Source organism: Zeus faber, assembly GCF_960531495.2.
Source record: "Zeus faber genome assembly, chromosome: 14".
Lineage (NCBI taxonomy): Eukaryota > Metazoa > Chordata > Actinopteri > Zeiformes > Zeidae > Zeus > Zeus faber.
The window spans coordinates 19,906,070-19,931,607 of NC_137200.1; positions in this window are offsets into that span (position 1 = coordinate 19,906,070).

Genomic DNA, 25,538 nt, shown 5'->3' on the forward strand with positions numbered 1-25,538 from the left:
CATAAATTCCGCATAAGTCTGACATCCGGTGTCATTCCCAGGGTCGCTCCGGCGGCCGACTGCCGGAGGGCGAGTACCGACCGGGTCACTCCGACGGCTGGAAAATACGCGGGACGGGGCCGGCGAACGGACCCGGACCCGGTCCGGCCCGAGGACGCGGGGGTAAGACAAAATGAATTAGTGTCGCGCTCCAAATTAGCCGGGTCCCCCCGCGGACATGCGCGCCGGAGACACTGAGCGTCACTGTTGCGCTGCAGGGCTGTTTCCCGTCTTGGCAGAGAGCACGCTGCGCTGCTGGTTGACTCCCCTCTCTAAATGCCAACGAAATACAGTGACATTTCCTCGAGTGGATCTCACTGAGATAAGCCGCTGGAAGCGCTGGATATAGATATTCTGAATAACGCTATTCATTCAGGGGTTCATATGTTGTGTCAAGTCATTACGGACGTCACCCGGGGGCCGGGGTGTCGGGGGCGACCGTTTAAAGTTGTGCGCGATTGTGTTACCGAAATAGCAGAAAAGGTGTCTTCGCACCGAACAGTTATGGGGACTCCCCGGGGGGGGGGGGGGACTGAGGGGGAGCTGCCTCGGAGTAGGAGCTTAAAAGAAGTTCCTCAAAGCGGGGTTTGAAGAACCGCCGTCGTCCCTCGTCCCTGCAGCGCAGACAGGAAGGGGGCGGTTCCTCCACAAGTTCTTATAAATATGAAAAAGGTTCCCGCACTGCGACGCCTTTTCAGCCCCTTTCATGATTCTTATATGAATTGATCTATTGTATATAAATCGTGTGTGTGTGTGTGTGTGTGTGTGTGTGTGGTGGTCGCATTGTGGAACCCACCAGCCCACACACATACCTGCCTACTTACCCAGCTACCAACCTAACCAATAACCTGTCTACCCACCAACCCACCCACCTACCTAACTACCTACCTACCTACTTACTTACCCAGCTACCTACCTAACCAATAACCTATCTACCAACCCACCCACCTACCTACCTACCTACCAACTTACCTACCCACCAACCTACTTACCCAGCTTACCACCTACCCAACAACCTACCTACCGACCAGTCAACCCACCTATACCAACTTACCTACTTACATACCCAGCTACCCACCTAGACAAGGACCTACCTACGTGTACCTACCTGTCTACCCACCTATACCAAGCTACCCACCTACCTACTTGTCTACTCACCTATACCACCCTACCTACCTGTCTAGCCACCTATACCAAGCCACCCCCCCACCCACTTACATACCAGTCTACTCAACTATACCAACCTACCCACCTAACTACCTGTCTGCTCACCTATACCAACCTACCCACCTAACTACCTGTCTGCTCACCTATACCAACCTACCCACCTAACTACCTGTCTGCTCACCTATACCAATCTACCCACCTACCTACCTGTCTAGCCACCAATACCAACCTACCCCCCACCCCCAAAAATGCCAGCCCATGATCTTTTCCTCTCTCTCTCTATCACACTCTAATCCCCCCCACCCCCCTCCACAAAACTCTCTCGCGCGCGCGCGCGCGCGCGCACACACACACACACACACACACACACACACACACACACACACACACACACACACACACACCTTAGCATTAGCGTTAGCGTTCCTGCTTTTTCAGATTTGAAGAAACGTAATGGCTGATGAACAAACATGTAAATCATAGGTTTCCATCACATTATTTGTTTTTCCAAACAATGTACAATACTGTACATGTTTGGAATGTCTACCTACCTACCTACCCACCTACCCATTGATCTACCTACCTACCTATCTACCTACCTACCTACCTACCTACCCATTTATCTATCTACCTACCTAACTACCTACCCACCTACACATTGATCTACCTACCCACCTACCTACCTACCTACCTACCTACCTACCTACCCATTTATCTATCTACCTACCTACCTACCTACCCATTTATCTATCTACCTACCTACCTACCTACCTACCTACCCATTTATCTATCTACCTACCTACCTACCTACCTACCTACCTACCTACCTACCTACCTACCCACCTACACATTGATCTACCTATCTACCTACCCACCTACCTACCTACCTACCTACCTACCTACCTACCTACATACATACATAAGCACTCACCTACCCACCTACCTACCTACCTACCTACCTACCTACCTACCCACCCACCTACCCATTAATCTACCTACCTACCCACTGATCTGCCTACCTACATACTCACCTACCTACCTACCTACATACATACATAACCACTCACCTACCTACCTACCTACCCACCTACCCATTTATCTACCTACCTACCCACTGATCTGCCTACCGACATACCCACCTACCTACCTACCTACCTACATACATACATACCCACCTACCCATTGATCTACCTACTTACCTACCTACCTACCCACTGATCTGCCTACATACATAACCACTTACCTACCCACCTACCTACATACCTACCCCCACCTACCACTTTTCCAGTCCCACCCTCGCAAACTTTTAAGTCTGGCAGTTTATTCCGGGCCTTGAGTTTTGGGAGTGCAGGTAGAAAAGTGCCAATGGCTCTTTCTAAAAGTAAGGTGCTGGAAGCTCTTCTAAACTACTGTGTCAGCAGCAGCACCCTTCCCTCCGCGTCTCTCATCTCTGACTTAAAGTAACATGAAAGGTCAATCACCCAGAGATCTCGCAATGGTTTGCAATCCGCCCAAGCAAGAGGGCTGTATAGGACTCACACTCAATATATGCAGAAATGCCACCAGCATACCTGATTTTACACCCCCAAGGCTTTAAGGCCACGAGGACCACGAGCCTGCTCTCATCTTACCCCGAAAACCTCAGCGAGATGGGAGGAGAAGCCTGCTTTCAGAGAGTATCACGGGAGAGCCGCCCCCGCCACCTGTGAGAGATTGGGACAAAATGAAGGGTGGGAAGGGAAGTGGGGGAGATGGTGTGCCTGATTAAAAAGAACACGGTGGGGGAAAAATGACAAAGTTTAAACCCACTTTGAAGCTTCAGACTGGTAAATAAATTATGTGCTAAGACTCCAGAAATGGCTGCTTCTCCTACACCTGCGGCTCAATGTTTAAATATTCATTTCCTGTCATAATCACACTCACTGGTATGGGTGTGCATACGTTAGGGGTGTGCGTTTGGAAGAGTGATTGTGTGTGTGTGTGCGTGCGTGTGCGTGTGCGTGTGCGTGTCTGTGTGTGTGTGTGTGTGTAAAAGACTCGCAGTGAATAGCAGGATGCTGTGCACTGGCTTAACATGCTTAGAGCTGTGGCTCACAGCTGCTTTGTCAAACCCATGTGCACATGCAGAAGAGAGAATATAAGAAAATGGAAGAGAAAATATGACAATAAAACAAAAGCAGCTGAAAACTAACTCACGAAAAAGAGGAAACTCCCAGAATCAGAATCCGTACATTCGGCCAGGTACATTTACGATTATGAGGAATTTGTTGTGGTAAAGATTGGTGCATTGCTGTACAGGCAATTGGCATTGGCAACAGCATGAAATAAAATACATACAAGCCAAATATTGCCAAATAGCCAAATATACAAAAACATATAGAATATACAAAAAATGCAATCGCTGGGACTGCGGCAGTATGGTTTCCTAGTATGGGAATAAAATATTAATATAGATGGATATACTTTACAGAAATAATAAATATGCATACAATCCCTGTCATCTCATCCCTTTTATACTCATAATGGCCTGGAGATAATGTTTGGAAATGGTCTTTAAACATTTAATTTAGCAAACAGCAAACTTTCCCAAAAAGGGAAAATTATTATTGGGTTTTTTTCTCGGATAAATTAGAGATAACAGAGATAACAAATCATCAAAACCTTGTATTATCCGAAACATTTGCGATGCCATTCCATCCGCATACATACATACCGTATAGTTACCATTGCTTCCTGCATTATATGAACCGTATTTGTGCCGATCAATGTGGTAAAGGGTTTTTGAAGTCAAATAAATATGCCTTTATTAGATTTATTAGACTGACAATATGAGCAAAACACCTCTATAATAGTCACTTTTGTCAGTCGCAATGAACATATTCTTGCCACCTTGAATTCAAGAGTAATTACATGGGGATAAATGATGACTCCCCCCCCAATGCATTCTCCCCTGTTTCCGTCAAGCCTCTCTGCACAAGCCCTGCGGCTCAGGCATCGCTCACCGGCCTGCTCATCTATCTCATGGTATCATTTCACTGTTACATGGTCCGAGATTGCAACTTGTTCAGGGGTCTTTTGAGGCAGGTTTGGCTGCCTGGGGACACTTTATTTGGGTTGTCTGACGTTAATACCCAACGCAACTGTCAACTGGCGATAAATTGACCCATAAATTTAATGCTTAACTTGGTGTAATCTTAACAGTAAACTGTTGATTGATTTGTTGATTGATTGAAGTCAGACTCCCTGAATCTGTGGCATTTCAGCTGGGCGGTTGGTTAGAGATGGGGTAAGTTTAGATACAAGATGAGAGATGGTAAAGTAAGAAATGGTTAGGTAGGGTTAGGTTAGGTTAGGGTGAGGGTTGTTAGGGTTTGGGGTGGTTAAGGCCAGAGCAACTCCACGGAAGGACAGTCACCAAAGCAAAACGCATCCGATCGCCAAAGCTCTAGGGAGTCCCAATTTGCAGACATGTTGTAACTAGGTTGATTATTAGGGTGCTTTCACACCTACCCTGTTTGGTCGATTTTAATCTTCACCGTCTGGGGAGGTGAGAACGCACATTCGAACTCTGGTGAGGGCCATACAATCAATCCATGGTCCTCCTCAGAAACCAGAAACCTCGGTCCGGTTCCAAGTGAACCACGGTCCGGTTCGCTACTCACGAGAACGCAATCGGACCTGATATAGAAAGCAAACCAAACACAGTGTATTGTGGGTTGAAAACGGATGATGACACACTGTTTTCCACTGTTCTTATTTGGTTGGAACACCAAATCATAATAATGAAAGCCAGGATCGCAGTCGCAATACGCTGCTGTTGCTCCATTGCGGTCCGCGACTGTGATTTTGCGACAGAAAGTGATTTTCTCTCATTCATGTTTTTTCTTAATATTTTTCTGGATGACGCGTCGAAATGATCCCTCCTCACCACCCCAGTGGCATCGCAAGGCTTCATGTTAAAACGGAGGTATATGCCACTCCATGAGTTGAAAACTGCACTGATTCCACGCGCTACTGGAAAACGACAGAGTTGGGGTTTTTTTTAACGAATGAAAAGCCAAGTGCCTCTACGGACACACGGGACTCCACCGGCGGAACAGAGCGGCGGTCCTGAGTGAACATCCACTGGGCAATGGATGTGTGCGGTACTGAATTGAATAGCTGTCTTTAGCTTTCATTTCCAGTTTTGCTCGGACATTTGGAGTGCTGCCTGTCATCGCTTTTGAGTGTTGAGTGATTCACGTTGTTAAAGTCGAAGATGACAGCGAGTGCGCGCAGCCGCTGATCGGATGAATCTTCTGTCCAATAGATGAAGGGCCTTAAGTATCCATCCAGACTGAACCGACAGTCGGTTGATACGGAGCCGAGTATCGACATTGGACGATCCAAAAAAAGTGTCACCAAGCATTTTCAAGGGATTTACAAAGAAGGGATATAGAAGGGAGGACATCTATCATTCAAAATATAATGGAGTTAAGGTCAAGTGTAAGAAAATCAACATTCAAGCAATGGAACCTGAAGAATGTACCTACGAATTGTCTTAATGCCAGCCACATTATGCATTATTCTCTCCCTTTCTCGACAAGGAATATTAACAGCCAAAAGATTAATGACCCTCAAGACTTTGCAACATTTAGGATTCAATTTGCAAAGGCCACATGGAGGCACTGATTCTCTTTCTTGCCTTTCTTACTGATTTTATATCCAGCAGTTTGAGCACAGAAGAATTTTTTTCCCCCCCTTTGAATATCTATTTGAAATGTAGGGGAGCCTCTCAGAGAATTATGCATTCTGAAAACAAACATCAGTCACCTCTCCACAGCTCCTCCAAGCGACACATCCAGGCCCACTAGGGGTGGAGGCGCGCCGCTGCCCCAGCAGAAGGCCTCACACCGGGGCCTCGATTTAATCAGTGCCCATCGCTGGGAGAGGCCAGGCAGGGAACAAAGCTGCCTCCCAGCTCTCCATCCCCCTGCCATCAGTGTTCCCTGTAGGTAGACCCGCGAGAGGCCGTCCCTGGTCTTCCACCCTACCACCCAGGCTGTTTGAAGATGAGAGGGATGAGCGCCCGGGGGAGGGATGGCCAGGAGGAGGAGGGCAAAGCCGGAGCTCCAGTTGTTCCCTTTGAACTGCTAATCACCGTGTTTAAAGATGACCTCTCTTACTCTCGCTCATTCATTCGCTGCCTGTGTTTCGATCATTAAAATATGGCCCGTAACAAAGGCGCCAGATGGAAGTTTTCTACCGACCCGATTTTTCTGCCATAGCGGAGCGTGTGCACCTCTTTCCTATTCACAAAGATGAAATAACACACAAACTTAATTTCACCCTCATTTCAAATCGAATCAATTTCAAAATCTCGGCGGCGTGAAAGGATCTGGCTCTTTAATCTCAAAGGCGCAATCAGTTATGTTTTATTCGCTCATTGCACAAATTGACCATGATACACACAGCAAATGTTCTTGATCAATGCCAGTCAGTCCACCGTCGCCTCTACGGCTGCTGGGATTTCAAGCTTCCAAAACAGACAGTCCGGTCATGACTATCTGTTTTCGGAGGGAATGCCCCTCACGCCCACAGACCTGTCAATCTCTGCCCATGAACTACGTCACTTATATCCCCATTTTAGTTTGAGCAAGCATGAACAAACATTCAGCCACCAAACGAGTGCCATTGCAAGAACCATCTGCTACGACGGCTCAGTTTGGCCATATTGGTGTTGCTTCTAGGGGCCCTTTAGAGCAGAGGCTCCAAACCCCCAGGCCTCGGACCAATGCCGGGCCGCGAAGCATTTGCCACCGGGCCGTGAGAAGGCGGTCGGGCGGGATATTTTTTTTGGTTCAAAAGTGATCTCCACTCCGTCCCCATTCCCTATTTCTCCAAACAAAGCAAATAAAAACTGTGGGTTTTTATTGAAGATGTATTTATTTTCCTATTTTCTCATTGAATTAAACGAAAATAGCCCTGGCTATTAAAAGTTAGTGATTGCTGGAACTGGCTACCCACAAATCTACGGGACATACTACCGTTTTATTCTTGCAACCAACCTTCCAACCTGTGACACCATTGCAACGCGTGCTATCAAAGAGTCAACACACCCTCCTCCACTGAAGCGTCCTGCTGTCTTTTTTGTTTTTTTTGTGGTCATACGCACCGTAACACTGGCAGCATTTATTGTCTCCTCCCATTCATCATCTTCTCCCATTTTCTCCAGAGTGGTTTTTCTGGGAGTTTTTTCCTTGCCCGGAGGGAGGTTAAGGCTCACGTATGCCCTTGATTTCTATGTGAGACGTGAGCTCCGGGAGGCCTTTGAGACCGCGCTGTGATTAAGAGCTATATAAATCAACTTGACCTGACTTAATTACACAGGAAAACAACAGGCGTAGCCACAAAACAGTGAAGGATTTTTCTCCAGCCCTGTTTGCCGCCAGTGGAACATGCTCCCGCCCGAAAGCTGAGTTAACAACGGTATAACTAAGTGGGGGTGGGCGTGGGTTACGTGAACGGACTACACCTGCAGGCTGTGATATGAGATAAATACCGAGCAGCGCCTGGCGTGAAAAGGGTATTATTCCTTCGCCTTTCGATACACAATCCAACAAACACAGCCGGCCGCTTATCGCGGAACGTCCGTGCAAGCTGTATCATCGGGAGTAGTTAGGGAGGAGCCGGGGAGGTTAACAGCGAGGTGGCACTCGTAAATTCGGAATGACTGGCAGAGAGATGGGGGAGCCGGGGCAGGAAAGGGAAAGAGGTGGTGGTGTCGAAGGAGGGTACAATGAGGTGGAGGAGAGAGGGAGTGGGCGGGTAGTGAGGGCCAATCAATCACCGCTCCCGCTGCTGTACATTGACTATCAAGTCCCAGGTGACTGCCACGGTCAATGTGCTTTCAGGGCTATTGCATTTGGTCGATAAAGGAGCGTGCCTGGCTCAACACTTTGTTTTTTTGGGGGTTTTTTTATGGGCGTGCGTGATGTATTAGATCGCGTTAGCCGATGTGTATTGACAGGCGATTGTAATTGCGCGTTGTGTCAAAAGTGCGTCCATTATTATTACACGAATACACGTCACATAAACAATCAGGCATAGTACAATCTGCAGAATCATAGTACACCGCTCTCCAACCTAATCCATCCGCTGCCTCCCAGCCACTGGGTAGCAGCCGCTGCCATTGAGCACCAGCTGTAGCCGTCGAGTGGACTCTCCTTTAATAAGTCATTTTACCCTGCGACACAACATACATTGCACTCTGTTTGGGCATCGCCTCCCCAAAATAAACCTCCCGCACCGATATTTGCGTTTAACCCACTCCCCACACCCAATTGTTGGGTGGTTGTCATTCACTCAATCTTGTGAATAGTTGGATTTGAAACAAAACCCCACACATCCGTATTCCCAGCAGTTATGTAGCAATTCACCAAAATGAATTTCCCCGAAAAAGGGGGCGGAATTTATGCTTATTTGATAGTTATTTGACAAAGGTAGGTCAAATAAGGTCAAAACGTTTTCTGGTAGAAATCTAGGTCTACATTGTTGGACAAACCAACCAATATATCAGCAGAAGATAGATAGATAGATAGATAAATAGATAGATAGATAGATAGATAGATAGATAGATAGATAGATAGATAGATAGATAGATAGATAGATAGATAGACAGACAGATAGATAGATGGAGGTAGTGAGGGAGAGATAGATAGATATCCTGGAAAAAGAAACAACCCACAGACAGCACGGTTCAATGAAGACAAAGAGGGAGAAGGTGAAGGGAGGAGGGAGGAGAGGATCAAAGACCGACATAACCGCGTCCGGTAAAAAGGGCAGAAGAGGGAGGCGAAGGCGCTGAAAGGAGGAGCGCTGATGGAAAAGAGAAGCAGCTGCACTCAGATGCAGGCTTTCTTTTTGCTTTCGGATAAAACACAAAAAGGTGGGTTGTGGAGTTGGAGTAGGGTCAAATGTCCTGGCCCCTGCTGTTCGCTGTGTGTGTGTGTGTGTGTGTGTGTGTGTGTGTGTGTATACAGTATGTGTGAGAAATACTCACAGCTGGGACTCTGCGGAGCACTCTTTATTTTGATCTTCCTTTTCATTCACCTGCAAGAGGTTGAAATGGTGAAACCAAGTGTGTGTGTGTCTGTGTGTGTGTGTGTGTGTGTGTGTGCGCCTGTGCTTGTGCGTGTGCTTGTATCTGTCTTTCAGTGCGTTTCCATGCACTCGAATAAGGCGATCACAATCAGGTGAGGGAAATATTCCCAATATCGCGGCTGTCTAATGCGACCTTACCCCCGATAATCTCAATCAAGTCAAACTGGAAATAGGCGCGAGCACGACCCAGTTAACAGACCTAGATTTCTCCTCAATCATTCCATTTGTCGTGGCACGTAAACACCTGAACCCCGGATATGATCGCCGTATCCAAACGGTTCCGCCGCATAATATTTGACCCGGAAAGAGTTGTCTGGGCAGATAAACGACGCCACAACATCGTTGCGGGTAATCAGCCGCACTTTTGGTGGGAAAGTGAGAGCGTTTTTTATGTTGAGTCTGATGAGGGAGCTTAATGTAGTAAGATATTTGGACGGCCGCAGGAACCCAAATGGGGACCCAGCGACCGAGAAGATTGTTAGACGGATGTTTTTCCCGGAGTACCTGTCAACAACCCCGATTGCACCACTCGCTATGTAAAGTCTGGTTGCTCCAGAAATTGCATTATTCCAAACGCACGTCAACACCTTGAATGTGTTATTATCATAACCCGAATATTGAGCTTAATCTGGGTATTGAGTGCATGTAAACACACTGTACGTGTGTGTTAGGGTCTGTACTGGTGCAGCACAGGCACAAACACGTGTTTCAAGTGGAAATGAGTTGCTATGCCACAATTGTTTTTTTTGTTTTTTTTTCAGCCAAGCCGGTCATAAATCATCAAAATGATGAACTGACACACTCTGAGTGACGGATGAATGACAGTCCATGATTACTGGGACCTCGTTCTGGTCCTCGAGGCAAACGTCCCTGGGGCTTTTCGTCTCCCGCTGCAGAGCGGCCAGTGTAGATAGAGAAAAAAAGAAACGGCGCCGATGGAACAAGACGGAAAAAACCCGAAGGTTTACTGTTTGCGCACGCCTGCCCCCCACGGGGGTGTCGACACCAGCAGCTTTCCAGGCATCCAGTATTTCACCAGGAGACTGTTTCAGAGACGCAACATCTCACATTAGAGCCTACAGATTCGCGGTGTATCAGCTGAAGTGCTTGTCGGGAGTCGACCCCTGCGCAGGGTGGAAGCGCCAGAAAGCGCTCTCCCACGGAAAAGAAAAAAAAACGCTCCGAATTCACGGTTTCATTTTGAAACCTCCCCCCCCCTCGGCTTATCTCCAGCCCCGCCCCTGCGTCGTCGGGCTGATTGTGAGATGATAAAGGTGGCCTGATTTACAATCTATTTCCAGTCCCCCACGCTGCATAAACGTGACCTGGAAATGGCGACAAAGGGGGTGGGAATAATCACGCGCAATCCTTCCCGATCTCGAGAAAGTCAAATTACTGTACGCTCACGGGTTTGATGTCACGGATGACCTCATATCCCCGATTTTGAGATAGTATTTTTGCACCCCCCCCCCCTTCATATGTTATATGAAGATGTCTTTAGGTCTGTCTGCTGCTTCCTTATATCTCCGGTGCGGTCCAGGGAGCCGAGCGCCGGGTGGCGAACGTCACAACGCCTGGGGAGGGGGTATCGCGCCACGAGTGAAGATTTGCCAAATCAAGGGTCTTAACTGGGACGTGCCCGACGCTTCCTCGCCGCCTGTCTAGTTCGGTGACTTGAGCGCTCGATACGCTTTTTTTCCCCGTCCACATCGTCCGCTAATTTGGGGCCGACAAAATGTCCTCGCTCCGGTCGGTCGAGCCCATAAAGAAAACCAGCCACGTCGCAGTGGGCTTTCAGCAGCCCGGAGGCACACCTCACTTACCGAGTCGGGGGTTTGATTGCAGTTTTCTGCCGCTCCATCTACTCCATCACGACACCTTGACCCCTTCCTTTATTAAGAGTCTAAGCGGCGTAAGAGGGGACAGTATTTCTTTAGGCTGGCAGGGCCCAGTCAATAGAGGCGAGGTAATAAAAGCGTTTGAGAGAAAGGCCAAGCGCACGGAGGAGCGATGGAATGAGCGCAGTTGAGCAGCAGCAGGTGGAGGGGGCATGGAGTGAAAAGGCTTTCTATCTGACAGGTTATTGATCAGTTTCGCGCTTCCCAAAAGGATCCCGGAGTACTTTTGATGGAGGAAAGAATGCCGCCCCCCCCACCCCCCGCATAAAAACCCTTCCTTTAGCCTCTCTTCCTCTCTCGCTTTGTTTCCCTTCCCGACCTGGACTCGGTGTCGCCTGGCGGAGTCTTAAAAAAAGCACTGGTCAATGGCGGAAATGAGGATCTACCTTAAAAATAAAGAACAACGAGATTTCAACGGGTGAGAAAGAGCGCGCCGATTGGCCGTTCATTATGCCATTCACCGCCCCGAATGGCCAATGCTAACAAAATGTAATACAAGATCACCGCCGCTCGTAAACAAGCCGGTTGTACACCGGGGATATGGTTAGGGAATTGGTTTCTATTCGATTCATTCTAAGCGCGATCGTCGTGACTTCGTAGGACGGTGCAACACACCAGCACAACACACCAGCACAACACGCCAGCCGAGACCTTTCATGCGGGCAGGCATGACGTCGGCGGTTCATGTGGGTTTTAAAGATCCGTCATGTTGGGAAAGGTCTTAGGGGCCTTTTAAATGCGCTGCACAAACGAATGGATAGGCTTGACCTTCGCTGACCTTCAGGGTTTTGACAGGCTCATAGGACTTCATTCCCAAGAAATATAGAGAGTTAGATGATTCCAGGCTCAGGCAATAACGGTCTTGGTACAGACAGCTTGAAGTGGTATTTATTTGCAATTGCTGCGAAGAGAGAACAGACTCTGGATATATATTTTCTGATATTGAATATTTTTATTGAGTTTTGCTTCAAGGTACCGTCCATGCATACATGTATTGGTAGTATGGAATGTATTGCACCCTAAATACTGAAAGCAACCACATCGAGATTGATGTGCTAGTATTAAATATCATCAGTTTCCAAAAACTGGAGCTTATTTGCAGCTTCTTGGGACCGACCCAGTGGTATGTAAGCCTAGAGCCAGATAACGACACACACACACACACGTGCGCGTGCACACGCGCACGTGCTCGTGCATGTGCACATGCACACGCACACACACACACACACACACACACACACACACACATCCATATTTGTACAGTATCGTGTGCACACACACACACGCACACACACTTACACACACACACACACACACACACACAGGAAATTCTCCCCACCTCCCAATAACATGTCTTAGCCCAACTCATTACACAACTCATCCATAATCAAAACTGACACCCGCCTCTCCCTTCCCCCCTCCCTTACTCCTGCTCTCGCATCCCGAAATACCAGGGAGCTGAATACCGACCGCTGCCTGTACAGTAAGCCCTGGCCCTATTAATGTTGTGTTGCTGCATTGTTATCTGGCTGTCATGGCGGGTTTCTCCTGCCCACTCGGTTTTGTGGCGCCGTAAACTGCCGCCGCGGCTTTTTTTTCTCCGCCGGGGCCGCGGGCTTCGCGGCGCCAGGGCCCCCGAGGCGGACGGACACGCAGGAAGAGGGAAGAGAGGTCGCAGGAGGAGCCGAGAAAGAGAAGGCGAGAGGCAGGAAATAGTTTCCTCATTTATTATTTATATTTAGGGGACAGACAGGGCGTTTAAGGAACAGTGCGGCTGCCGACCTCCACTCAGGCGGCTCGGACACCTCAGTGTCGTGCTCGGGCATTAAAAGTTAGCGCCCTCCGCCCCCGCGCGCCGTCCGTCCGTAACAGCGAACTTAATAATTGCACTAAACAGGAGGAGGAGAGGATGGGGTTATCGGGTTAACGACGACGGTTACTTCCCCGGATACAGGGTCTTGCCACGTCAAGGGGCCGCCGTGGAAGTTGCGCGCCAACACCACATTGGCCATATAAAATTCATCCCTCGGCCCCTCTCGTTAGAAATACATTTTAACATCGGACGACTGTTGGATTTACTTCAACATGATCCATATTCATTTTGCATCAAGTCAGTTTGAGCGTCTGGGCTCTACCGCTCATCACTCCCGGCGAGGTGTACAGCAAACATAGACAGACTTAGTGAGCTGGAAATATAGGAGTGATGAGCTCCAATCCCCCCATTGGATAGAAGAGTAGAGCCCAACAGGTGGATGCAGGGGAGGTGGAGGCAGCGCAGCAACACGGGTGGGGCAGGAAGGATCGGCTGCTTAAATAGGCCGGCCAAATAAGGGCGTGGAAGTGTGTGGCGCCGTCGAGTTGTCTAACCAGCCGGCATCATGAGAACTATAACCGATACAAAACAACAATCTGGGATATTTCAATCGTTGAGGGCAAAATGTCGCACGTGGTTTTTTAGCCTGAGATCCAGACTCCAGTCCCCTGTGCCGAGGGAGTGATCGGTAGAAGCGCGATTGATGTGAGTCGAGGATTGGTTTTCCTTCTATTTTAGGAAGCGTCATTATTTCTCCCTCTCCCCGCTCCGTCCATTCCTCATGCTGCGCGGAACAGATAATCATCCTGTTTGGAGCCGATCACGTCGAGAGAGAGAGGAGACGGAGGAGCGGCAAAAACTAAGAGGAGGATGGGGTGTTTGACGAGTGCCATTATTTTCTTTTTCGCCTCGAATTTTGACAAAAAAAACCCCCAAAAAACCTGAGATGCAGCTCTTGCAGGTGAAAAACATGATAATGTATGTCATTTGAAATGATTAAAATGACGTATTATAATTGTATCGTGGTTAAATATTAACTTTTAATTGCTCTTGGTATTGGAATTGGCCTTACCAAGCTGCAATGAATGAACGCCGCTGCACAGGAAGAAATGTGATTCACGAATCACAAATATCAGGAAGAGAATTATTACGGAGGAAGTCGAAAGGCTGGATGGCGATGTATGGATTTAATTTCGATAGTGTGATATTTCTTCTGTGGAAATATAGACGATAGACATCCTTATCAAATTATCGATATTGAGGTATTTGTCAAAATCTGTGATTGAAGATATTCGATTTCGCCACTGATAATAACTGTGACCAGGAATGCCTTGGTGAGTAATGTTGTAGTTTATAATACAATGCTGTTAATCTAATTTGTTAGCGTATTTCACCTTGGTCACTCCCAAATTGGACTCAGCCGTGCTCCTTTTTTTTTTACTGGATTGAACAGAGAACGCCTGAATGAAGTGTTTCTTAATTTCATTTTAATTTCATTTTCCAGTGGCCTCGGCCTCAGAAACGGCCGCCTCTATCGATCCACCTCCTCTGAGCCGTCTGTGTGGTCCGTGTGATCTTCGTGAAACATTTTGGAAAGCTTTAGCCCGATTCTGATGAAATCTGGACGAAATATCTGGACGAAGAAAAAAAATAAAATGCCTCGGGGTGGTGGGGGGGGGGGCTTAAGATTTTGCCATTCAGTCAAGGCCCCACTTTGGCCTGTGAGTTACCACCGATTATTTATTCCGAGTCTTTTTAAACCGATCGCTGAAGAGTTTGTTTTCTTCTCCCTGAAAACGAGATCTAGATGCTGGTGCTAAATCCTATCGGCGAGCCTTCTATTCATCAATGCCCAGGCCGCCTTTAATTGTGCCCCTCGATGATAAATTCCCTGCGGCTTGATCACCTTAATGCGCAGACGATAATTTGATACACAGGAGTCCATCTCCTCATGGATGAATAATTAATTCCGTTTTGTTGACTGTCAGTCGCCGCCGCGAGGAACGAGCCCCGCCGCCGGATCCTGCTAGGATATGTCGGAGTGATGATTCTCCCGGCGCGCGGTGGAGATTATTACCTGGCCAACTGTCGTGGGTGTACTGCGGCTTCCGTCCTTCCATGCGTGCGAAACCCACGCTTGCACTCGCGTCCTGATACATGCACAAGTGAGCAAACGGTAGCCAATAAAATACTAACAAAACGATTATTCTTTCTTAAGTGCATTTTAATTAATTGGCAACTGACATTTTGTACAATGGTTGAAAGGTATAACAGGTATGCAAATTCCGAAACACTGTCGAAAGATACAGCCCTTAACATGTTAAACAGCAGAAACGTCGCAGAAATGAAACAGTACCGACCCGGACACACACAAATAGAATAAACGTTTCACAAATCTGAAATCGGGTTTGAAATGCTCTTCAGGCTTCTTATTATAATCTAGTCCCGGTTTGACTACTGTATGCACTTCAGAAATTGGAAAGGGGGTTTTAAATGCCGTTGAATATCAATACAATTACACAAACCATGCACGCTGTGTTTTGAAGTTTAGCCATGTGCCAGTTATGTCTGTCAGGGGAGGAGGGGCAGGAACTCAGGAGGTGGAGTGGGTCATCTCATTATCTGAAGATTGCCGGTTTGATCCCCGGCTCCTCCTGCCAGCGTGCTGTAGTGTCCTTGAGCAAAACACTAAACGCCTAATTGCTCCTGATGCATAATCACTGTATAAATAAGTCCCTTTGGACAAAAGCATCAGCTAAATGATGATGTGAAGACCCAGTATGTGCTTTCGGACAACGATTCTCTGGGGTTCAGCATAAGGGTTGTACCATGTGAAAGCTCCATGTCTGAACTTTCGACTGCTTTTCTCCACTGTTTTATGGAGGCTGTTACTTATCGGAGGTGGGTACACGGTAAATCCCCCTGCCCAGAGGTGGGCATACATCGTATATACCTGCGTATACTCACCACTACACCGCTGCTTGTGCAACAAAAAAAAAAAGCATCTCCTCCAATCCCCAGTTGCTCTCACTCTGCAATAATCCTTCTTTGTTTCACCGGCTCTCTTGTTCTTTTTGCACCTCACATTGATGAATTAAAGTCTCACGGCGGGCCATAAAACAAGTAGAGGAGCAGAAGGGTCCAGAGAATGCCGGGATGTTTTGGTCGAAAGAGAAACTACTTCAGCTGAAATTGAGCAAAACTCACGTGGGGGGAAGAGAGTGGAGGGGAATTCTGATTAATTTTCAAGTAGGGGTGTGAGACCCATGAATAGTTGTAATTGTCATGATGTTGGTAAATGGGTAAGTGCCCCATGGCCTGCACCACCTACGGCCTGCCAGCTGCACGAGCAAATTGCTCTCCTGGAAACGGCAGCAGATGTGCACGAGTGCTTTTCGCGTCAGTGTTTCCTCGTGTGTGGGTCTGTTTGTGTGTACGACATAGACGGATGGATGGATGAGGAGAATGAGGGAAAGACATGGGACGAAGAAGGGAAAACACTGCGGCAGACTTTACGATCATCGCAAAGGAGTAAATGGTGCGATACGTTGCCTTAAATATTCACCACTTGTTTGTGAGTAATAAGTCGTATTTGTTGTAATTCTGACCAGAAAATGATCCGATTTTCCTCTGAAATGACTCCCTTTGGACATGGCAGCATCCACATTGCCACCCGCGGTAAGTCACTTGTCATGTGTAATGTACCCCTTTGACGATAACAGGGGCATTCTGCCTGTGCCTGTTCACTCCGTGGACATTTATAATGATTCCCGATTAGTTGCAATAAAACATACAAACAAAAAAGCCCCTTTTTTCCCCCTCAAGTGCCATTCACCTGCAATGCACTGAGGTAAAGCTGATGAGTCAAAGGGAGAGCGTCCTTTTGGGACTGAATGAGTCACTTGACGGGCGCTCACGCACGCCAACACCGCGGGTCAGGATTGCAGGGAATGCGGTTGTTTGTCGGCCGTTCGCCATCGTTTTACCTTTGAAAACAGCTGGCAGGGGGCTGCAAAGGGTTTTGGCACGGCGAGGGAAGCCGGCGCCGGGTCTGTTTATCTCACCGGTCATCCTAACACGAGCGAAAAAGGGCAACGTTTTCACCAGCAGCAGAAAGTTTTTCGACTTGGAGCACGCGACGGCGGTGGCAAAAAAATAAATAAAATCATACATTTGAGACAAAATTTTAAAATTGCGTAACGCATCTGCGAAAGAAAGGAATATACTTCTGTCCGTTGCTTGTTTGTCCCATTACAAAAATGTTAATGTATTTATGTTGTTTCACTGTTTATGGCTGTTCGAGGGCGTCGGGTGCCACTTTGGATCACAGACCAGCTCATTGAAGGATTTAGGCACAAACACTACATCACCATACGGGCGATGACAAATCCCCATTCAACCAAGCACTCGTGCCATTGGAGGTGGGCGGAAATTGGAGCCAGGGCCGTCCCGACGCACGAGGGGACTAAGCGGCCGCTTAAATTGCTGCTGAGATTTTGAACACTTCATTTCCTGCATTCTGGTGATTTTTTATGCAGCACTTTGTGCCCTTTCTGCATCAATTTATGGCGAAATGTCTTTATTCATGAAAAGATAAAAGTCCTCTGCTTTCTTGGATGTTTTTGTGGAAAATCGACGCCTATAACACCATAAATATTCCACTGGCTACAGTAGATGCGTCAAAAAACAAGCCTCGCTCATTATATTATATCATATAAGTATATTATAATTATATAAAGTCATCTTTGTTTTCCTCTGTGTAAGAGTAATAACCCCTTCTCAGGCTTTTATGTGCTCATAGTCACGCAAATGAATCTATTGAATCGTGTCCCAAAGTACGATCGCCCTTTTTGAAAAGGACTTGTTCCTGGGTTTATATTTCTGTAATGAAAATAAGCTTCTGTTCCATAAACTCGGTGCTGATAACAGCCTGACATCATTTACATTACCATTTTGGGCCTTTGCTATTATATGTTCCAATATCATGATGCCTTAATTAGCTAGTTTTATATTAAGAGTTGTTGTTTTACTTGTACAAATTGCCTGCTGCTGAGTATAATAGTTGATAGTTTTGTTTGTAAAATAAACTCATTCTGCTCCATCACCTATGGACTCATACTATATGAAAACTTCCCCATGCAGGAGCGCTGTATTTTGGAGCTGGAGCACAGCCGCCGCCACCTGGCCCTGACACTTCCCCAAGTGCCGGTGTCAGTGATGATCTTGTCACTGCACATCCAGCTCTGCAATCCACCTCCCCATTCGGTGATAATACAGCAGGTGAGTTTCCAACAAAGGGTCATTTCCCCAGGTCAATATATTCACGGATTCATGGACAAACCATGCCCTTTGTGATATCTATTTTGTTACTGACGGACATTACCTTTTAATATGACATTTTGACGTGGCTCAGTTTTATTTTTGTTTTCACTGCACCCGCATCCACTGATCCTACTGTCCCTTCCGTGTCTGTTTCAACCTCAGCTGATGTGGCTGCCCCTTTGTATTTGCTTATTTTGCCGCGGAATATCCCGGGAGGAATATTTTGTATTTTGAATTACTCATTTCCTATTCCGATGGCTTCCGAGGGCCTTCTACTTCTGTGGTCATCAATGTCATATCCACTCCCTCAGCGCCTTCCAGCCCACACCATGGATCAGCAGCTCCTCCGCTTGACCCCGCTGAGTGGTCATCTCTCCCGTCCGACTCAGAAAGGGCTGATCTGGTAAGCAGAGGCCCACTGCCTAATTACTTCACATTCCCTCAAAAAACATGATGGCCGAAGCTTCCACTACTATTACACTTACGGACAATTAATTAACGGGGGTGGGGGGGGGGGGGGGGATCAAGGCTCACAAAATCTGGCTCACTTATTTAAAAATGAGCGATGCCGTCTACTGCTTCTGCTGCAAACTGTTCGCCAGAAGGTCCACAAAACCGGCAACGGAGGGACAGCGGGATTGGGTCAATATAGGTGCAGTGCTGAAACAGCATGAAAACAGCCCTGTTCATTGCAACAACACGGTGAAATGGAGGGACTTTGCCTTCCGTCTTTCAAAGGGGAAAATTTATCGATGAGACAGAAATGGCGGAAAAAGAATGGTCGGAGAGGTGTTCTCATGCGCTTCATTAGTATTATTCGGTCCTTGGCAGAAAGGAAACTGGCACTCAAGGGGATCCGTTGATACATTACACCGGGACAACAATGGGGGCTTTCTGAAAGAAGTGGAACCGATGGCTAAATTTGATCCTGTTTTGAGAGATCACGTGAGACGAATCGACAGTGGAGCATATCATATAACAATCCGGAATGAGCTGATTAGCTGCGTCAGTGATAAAATAACCGGACCAGAAAACGGTGGCAGAATGCAAAAAAGATCCTAAATATTGTCACCAAGAACAGAACAGTCTGTCCTCCTGTGCACTGTAAGTCCTGGAAAGGCAAAACACCAGAGATAAAGGAACACTTCTTGGGATTTCTCACAGCCCCCAAATCTACTTACCGACGCTTGTCCACACACGTTCTTTTTGAACAGGCTTGAAGAATTGAACATCCCTTTCCAGGACTGGAGGGGACAATCTCACCACAACGGCGCAAACACGACGGGCAAAAGATAAAGGTGTGCAGGCTAAGCTGTTGGGGAACAATCCACGTGCTTAGGTGGACGTAAGCACGCACTTAGGTTGAATGCGCCTTGTGGAGCACACACACCTTGAATCGAACGGCTTCAGTTGCTGCTAAAGCGTCCACGACAATACGTGTTGACTTCCCCTCCAAGGCGGGCCATCTTGAAGACGCATTGGGACCGTGCAGTGTTCTTTTCTTTCATAGATGAGATGGGGCTTGGATTCTTTTGTTGGTTTTTATTTTCATGGCAGTTCTTGAGCAAGCAAATGGAGGGAATTCTAGTTTTAATGTGCACAGTGAGATTCTAAGCTTCGTGTGCAGTCACAGTCCGCCGGGAATGTCCGGAGTTCTTTGTGTGTATGTCTCTTATATAGTGTTAGCTCCTCCCTGGAGGATGGGCAGTGTTCGATGGGCAGTTTTCCCGGAACTTGCAGGGCGTATTTATCTTGACAACCGTCACACTCAAGTCCTGGAGTGTAGCGCCACGGGAGAGCCGGGTTAACAGTACGGAACCTTTAGGCCACCGGCTACACAAGGTGGGAGAAGCTTTGTGAGAAGTCAAGGGAAAGGGCTAACGACTCCACGGCGAAGGTTGAGGCCCCCTCCCTCGCTCAAGAAATTGGACGATTCCGATTTCAAATTCTGCGGCGCGGTCGGGGCGTGACGTTTTCTCCGGCATTAACGCAACCAGCAAGCTCCTTCAGTCAACCGGCACGCAGCTCGATGTTGCAGCGTGCCTCATTCAGAAAAAAACAATAAATAGAGAGAAAGAAAGAAAATGTAATCGGTCACAGGACAACTGTTTTTTTAGGATGCACAGGTCCCAGCAAAAGAGATTTTGACACAAATGGACACCGAGGCGGTGCTGAAGGGGTAGGAGACGCCGACCACAGTAAGGCACTTTGCCAAGAGGCAGCTGAGGAGCTGAGGCAATGAAGAGATTGGAAGTACGATTCCAGATGATTATTTAATGCTGTGGTAGACTGTAGAATCCAGAGTTTGGAGGACTGTTTTCAGTCTCCGGGGGAAGTTCGATAGGTTCAGTGACTCGTCTAGTAATCGGAAGATTGTCGGATCGATCCCCGGCTCCTCCTGGTGGCATGCTGATGTGTCCTTGAGCAAGACACTTAACCCCTTAACTGCTCCCTGGGCACCACTATATGGCAGCCCACTGCTCCTAGATATGTCAGTTACTAGGATGGTGAAAGCATTCCATTGTCTCAGTACTTAGTTGAATCAAATCTAGAGACAACTTCTCAGCTTTAGCCGGCTTGATACACGGACACCGAGGGACCAGTGGAAGCATCTTGGAGACAAGAGATGGAGAGCCTTCCAGAACTCCCCCAAGCAAAGATGACCACATTTCAGCTTCTCACCTCTCAAAATGAGATCTGCGGGTTGGTCCCAAATCTTTGGCTGTGTCCTCGGATAGCCTGCACTCTCCCTGTGACTGCAGAGTGGAGCTTCTCCAAGCTCAAATTGATCAGGAGCCACTTGAGATCTTCCATGGCACAAGAAAGACTGAGTGGACTTGCACTAACTAGTATCAGCAACAAAGTGAGCCATCAGACCTCTTAATGTTTGTATGAGGAAGAAATAAGTAGAGTAAATGTAGTAAATAGTTTTCAAAAATATTTTTTCAGCTTTATATTTTATTCTTGAACCGTCATTGGTATCTTGTTAAAGGTTCCTCTGTTTATTTCATGTCATTATTAAGTAAGTGCTTATTAAATATTGTCTGTTTTTTACATTTGCATTTATCTTTTTGATACGAAGGAAACTTTACTGAGGGAGGCACTGTTTGTGTAAGTTATTTTGAGTTTAATTGTAGTTGATTGTTGTTCTCCACTTTTGCACCTTGCAATTTTTTTTTAACCAAAAGCTATTAAAGCGTTTACAGTAAATGCATAGTCTGCTGGTTAATTTTGTCCCATTTCTGTGCACCACGTTCAGTATGCCACTCAAAAACCATAGAGGGGTAAAAGCACGCCGTGATGTAAGCAACACAGCTATAACAACCAATTCAACTGATAATGGGTGCATTAGATTTACAGTAGGTGTGCCAATGATCAAGCATAGTTAATAGTATTGGTGGCGCCGAGGCGGTGGGGGGCCCCCCCCAAATCAAATTCTGCTTAGGCCTTGGGAGTGCGCACAATGAAAACAGAGAAGAGAGGGGGTGGAGGGGTTAGGGTTAGGGTTACCCTAACCCCTAACCCTAACCCTAACCCTAACCCTAACTCTGCATGACGGGGGAGACAAACCTGGGCCTCTGGAGCCACCCTGCTGGCGCCCCAGAAAATGATCATAGCGTGTGGATAAATGGTACATCACAGCACTGTTTTAAGAAGGTGCCATGTTGATTTGTCATCCTCGGCGACGCGCGGTCGACGTGCATAGACTTGAGCGGTTGAGGACAAGTTCTACCTCTTGGAGGCGGCAACATCTGGCATCGTGAGGGGCGTTCTAGGTCTGATCACAGAAATGTCATACCTCGTTTACGATTAGCATGGATTTCGAGACTTGAATTGTTAGGGCAATTTTGAGTGGCGGTGTGTGTGTGTTCTCCGCTTGCCCTGGGTTTGAACAACAGCGTCTGGGGCAGGCGAGGGGGGCGCGGTTGAACCACGGTGGGCGGGTGACAGCGCCGGCTTCATTCCGTCCCATTGGTGCCGATTGGCCCCACCCGGCCGCGAGAGATTTCATATGCGTGGTTTGTCTTGCAGGGAGGGGATCGCGTGGAGCAGTAGAGGAGACCCCGCGGACCAAACCCACGGACCCCGACGCCGATTAATGCTCTACTGCTTTATGTTCCCCTTTTGTCCGGCGAGCCTCTTTTTTTTCCCACCTTTAATAAAACTCCCGCCCTGTCGGCACCTCAACTGCCCGAAAGCCTCCGTCTCCCTCCCTCATCCCGTGCCTGTGGGTTGGGTCACCCACAGGGTCAAATTTAGAAATGCGGCTGTGAGGTTTTTTCTCGTCGTTCTCTCCTCGCCCGGTGGCCGCCATGCGGGTTTTTTCGGCTGGTGCACAGTTTCGCTCTGTCTTTGTATTCTATATTTAAAGAGCTGAACTGGGGATAGGGAGAGACAGAGAGAACAGACAAATGAACACCAAACAAAGAAAACCCACTCACAACTTTTGAGTCTGTCTGAAGGCTTTATTGGTGGAGGTGGTCCATACACTCACTCACTCACCCATTCCCTCCCTCACTCATTCACAAATTCCCTTACTCACTCACTCATTAATTCCTTCACTTTCACTCTCCAACTCACCCATTCCTTCACCCATTTCCTCACTCACTCACTCATTCATTAATATCCTCACTTTCACTCTCCCACTCACCCATTCCTTCGCTCATTCCCTCACTCACTCACCCATTCCCTCCCTCACTCACTCACTCAGCCATTCCTTCACTTTTACTCACTCATTCACTCACTCATTCACCCATCCATCCATCCATCCATCCATCCACCCACCCATTCATTCATTCATCCATCCATTCATTCATTCATTCACTAGTTTACTTGCTCATTCCTTCATTCACTCACTCACTCACTCATTCCTAATCACTCACTTACTTACTCACTCACTCATTCCTACTCACTCACTCACCCACTCACCCCTTCCTTAACTATCACTCATTCCTTCACTCACTCACTCAACCATTCCTTTACTTCACACACCCACCCACCCATTCCTTCACTCATTCCCTCACTCTCTCACCCATTCCCTCACTCACTCCCTCACTCATTCACTCACTCACCCATTTATTCATTCCTTCACTCATTCAATCCCTAGTTTACTTGCTCATTCCTTCACTCACTCACTTACTCATGTATTCAAAGATCCCGTAAAAGATCCATCAATCACAGAACCAGTTGCCGGGAGAAGCGGAGGCAGCTGAACAGGGTCCAACGCGTTGTGACCTTTCCTTTTCTGCTCTGTAGACGTGTGAGAGGATGAGACACCCAGTGCCGCTCGAACGCAGGAAACTCATTCTCATTCTTTTAAAATGGACGACGCCGGAAAAATAAATAATTTGAATATTGAGTATCGAGTCACGAGTGTGGTTTCCCCGCCTTTCGAATATGCTCCGGACTAATAAATGTGTCGGCGCTCAAGCGGCCCTCGGCCTTTCCAGAGCCCCGCAACCGCAGATTCGGCCGCGATGCATCGACATTTGAATTGGTGGTAACGAGTCGCGGGTTTCAGGCGACGACAGAAAAAGGAGCGATCCAATCAGAACACCTTTGGATCACTGTTATTCCGAAACCACAGGAAATCACCGCGGCGTCGAGGTGCACACTTTGAACATTCCGAACGGCGGGCTTCTCCGGCAAATAGCGCAGTGCAATTTCGCCGATTCTTCTTACGCTCAAACATGTTTCTATAATCAAACCTATTTTTCTAGTATTATCCTGGGGGATTGATATCAAGTCACTTCGTCCCTGTGTTTATATGGACATGTACAGACGGGAGCAATACGCCCACTCACGCTCCAGCCGCTGAACGAATGGTGAGACGTAAAAGCCGTAGCCGGTGTGTTTGCCCTCAGCCACGCCACTGCGCCGGCGCCGCTCGGCCGCCTCGCCGCCCGTCTATCGACTCCTCTCTACAAAAACCAATGACCCGTTTGACGGCCGTCGAGCCGTTATTGACGGCCCTCCCGGCCTCTTCCGCCGAGACGTATTCACCGGGCGGCTTCTCCTCCGCGCGCGCCCGCCGACCGCGGTGGCAGGTGCGGACGCCCACGTCAGCGATTCCGTCGATGTGCGGGGGAGGGGGAAAGCGTTTGAGCCGCGCGGCCGTCATCGGTGTTCTCCGGTTGGCATTGATCACGGGAAGTTCCGAGGACAAACCGACCCGAAGCAAAGGGCATTTTGGTGGCCTGCGTCGAGTTGCTCCAGACAAACTGATTTCCCATCACTGCTTCAGGGGTCATGTGCCACGTGTTCACTGGGTATAGTCGGTCGTCAATTCGTATACATTTTGTTTTGCACATGTACAAGGTTAGAAGTCTGTTTGGTGCTAGTATGTTTGCCGTGAATCCGCTACCTTGGTTTACCTAAAAAAATTACATCTCAATGTCGGTTTGAGGTTAAATCGAAACAAAGCGATCGATGGGGCAAAAGGATCGCCAAAAGAGTGGTTTGCTGCGCGCGGCAAAATGACGAGGCGGCTCGTTCTCTAGGAATCAGATTAATCTTCGCGACCCAATATATTACCTCAATGGCGTGTTTCAGCCATGCAATTCAAGTCATTTAACACGGGGAACCTTTGGTACAAGCCAAGGTAAGGCGCTGGCTTCTCTCGCTCTCTCTCTCGCGCATTCTCTCCTTTCTCCTGCCCCCAAGCTCCTTTCCCTCACTTTTCTCCAGCGTTCTGTCTCTGACTTTGTTTTGCTTCTTTCTTTCTCTACCACACACACGCACACACACACACGGGCACACACACACACACACACACACACACACAAAACTGCACTAACTGGTCGCCCTTGATGCGTCTCATAAAGAGACGCCGGGAGTCAAAGCAGCCAGTAAAGTGTAACACACGTGAAAGTAACAACAGATGGCCGGGCTTGTGTTTGCGTCCTGACTGAATGTGACAGAGGGAAGGACGCGGTGGACACGAGGCGCACTTGTGCCGCGCATACGCAAAGCGCCGCCAAATATATGCGCTCGCACGTCGCATGTATAAAACAAACAAAAAAAACAAAAAAAAAAAAACAAAAAAAACGGGAGCGCGGACAACCTGCCGCTCGGCGTCGACAGGCGGACGTGGCCGCGGCAGACCCAGCAGGGGGCAGGAGCGGCCCGGGCACCGCACCGGAGGCGTGGGGGAGGAG